General features: G+C 40.8%; 1 pseudogene; it reads left to right on the top strand.

Annotated features, from left to right (window-relative positions):
• LOC102823581 overlaps positions 1-2,416 on the top strand; it is a 161,969-nt pseudogene extending 159,553 nt beyond the window's left edge.
• Positions 2,417-2,452: the final 36 nt, after the last annotated feature.

Below are 2,452 nucleotides of genomic sequence, written 5' to 3'. Positions count from 1 at the left end.
TTCATAAGTAAATGTTTCAAGTCCTCTTCACTTTCAGCAAGCAAGGTTGTATCATCTGCATATCGCAGGTTATTAATGAGTCTTCCTCCAATCTTCTTGGAAGTGTTTCCTTGTAAATTGTTTTTTGTACATTTCAAAGTATTGAATCAATGAAATGTGACAGCCTTTCTGTGCTCATCATTACCTTTTCTCTCTGATTAATGCTTTTCCTTTTTATCTTGTACTGTGAACCTGACATTACATTATTTGATCAGCATCTCAAAATATTAACGATGAAGAAAACATAACCACTGAAGATACAGTGGTACGATTCATGGAAAATGAGAGCTGGCCCTCCATGTTACGAGAATTCTGTCAAGTTCATGGCTCTGAAACTCAGGAGAACATCCTGAGCACGTGTGTCAGGTGAGTCCCATTCACTGGAGAGAGGACGCTGCAGTCCAGTGCTTATCCTACAGTGCCACCAGAGTTTCCCAGGCATCTATGACTATATGGGCAACTCTGGCTTTGTGTGTTAACAGAACTTTCACAGGAAATTATTTGTATAAATGTGAACCATAGATTGAATAATTGAAGGATGTCTCACTTACACTCATTTATCAGGAAGTCTACTTTTGTAGCACAGGGCTAATAAAGGGAGCGTCACTTCCAGTGATTTAATCTATGATATGTGAAACCATTGGCGGGGGGGGGGAAATAATCTAGCTTTCTCTCTGTGGTAATGGTGAAGTGGTGGTTAATTTATTTTAACTGTGTATATTTTTTTCACAGAAAACATATGACAAAGGCTGTTTATGAAAGAAATGAAGAGAATACATTTGAAGAAAGTTTCAGCCAAATTCCAAATATTTCTGTGTTCAAAAGACCTATGGGCAAATATCCCTTTGAAGCCCATCAAGATGAAAAATCCTTGAAGAATCTTTCCTCACTGGAGCATCACAACAGATTTCATTGTGGATGCAGAGCCAAGCAGTGTAAGGGAGGTGGAGAAGCCAACATTATGTCTCCTGTGAGAATGCTTACAGGAGAGAAATGCTCTGAATGTAGTGACTGTGACAAAGCCTGTGGTCAGTCCTCCCACCTCCCAGTGCATCAGAGATCTCACAGTGGAGAGAAACCTCATGAATGTAATGAATGTAGCAAAGCGTTTAGTTGGTCCTCAGACCTCGGAGTTCATACAACTCACAGTGGAGAGAGACCTTGTGAATATAATGAATGTGGCAAAGTCTTTATTCAGTCCTCACAGCTCACAGTGCATAAGAGAACTCACAGTGGAGAGAGGCCTCATGAATGTAATGAATGTGGCAAAGCCTTTACTCGGTCATCAGACCTTACAAGTGATAAGAGATCACAGTGTAGAGAGTGGCTTCATGAATATAGTATTTGTGACAAAGCCTTTAATCATTCCTCAGGTCTCCGATATCGTAAGGGAACTCACAGTGGAGAGAGGCCTTATGAGTATAATGAATGTGGTAAAGCCTTCAGTTTGTCCTCAGACATCACAATTCATATGAAACCTCACAGCAGAGAGAGGCCTCATGAATGTGATCAATGTGGCAAAGCCTTTATTTGGCCCTCACACCTCACAATTCATAAAAGAACACACAGCAGAGAGAGGCCTTATGAATGTCATGAATGTGGCAAAGCCTTTAGTCACCTTTCAACCCTAACATACCATAAAAGATCTCACAGTGGAGAGAGGCCTTATGAATGCAATGAATGTGGCAAAGTCTTTATTCGGTCCTCACACCTCACAGTTCATAAAAGATCTCACAGTGGAGAGAGACCTTATGAATGTAACGAATGCGGCAAATCCTTTATTCAGTCCTCACACCTCACAGTTCATAAGAGAAGTCACAGTGGAGAGAGTTCTTACGAATGTAATGAACATGGTAAAGCCTTTAGTTTGTCTTCAAACATCACAATTCATATGAGAGTTCACAACAGAGAGAGACCTTATGAATGTAATGAATGTGGCAAAGCCTTTATTCGGTCCTCACACCTCATAGTTCACAAGAGAGTTCACAGCAGAGAGAGGCCTTATGAATGCAATGAATGTGGCAAAACCTTTAGTCACCTTTCAACTCTCAGATACCATAAAAGATCTCACAGTGGAGAGAGACCTTATGAATGCAATGAATGCGGCAAAGCCTTTAGTCGGCCCTCACACCTCACAGTTCATAAGAGAAGTCACAGTGGAGAAAGACCTTATCAATGTATTGAATGTGGCAAAACCTTTAGTCGATCCTCACACCTCACAATTCATATGAGAACTCACAGTGGAGAGAGACCGTATGAATGTAAAGAATGTGGCAAAGCCTTTAGTCAGTCCTCACACCTCACAGTTCATACAAGAACTCACAGTGGATAGAGGCCTTATGATTGAAATGAATGTGGCAATGCCTTTAGTCATTAAGGCTCATCAAGCATGATAAATCTCACATTGGATAGA

Source organism: Chrysochloris asiatica, unplaced genomic scaffold (assembly GCF_000296735.1).
Source record: "Chrysochloris asiatica unplaced genomic scaffold, ChrAsi1.0 scaffold00472, whole genome shotgun sequence".
Lineage (NCBI taxonomy): Eukaryota > Metazoa > Chordata > Mammalia > Afrosoricida > Chrysochloridae > Chrysochloris > Chrysochloris asiatica.
Note: the sequence above shows the minus strand (reverse complement) of the source record. Positions and strands in the feature narration are given on the sequence as shown.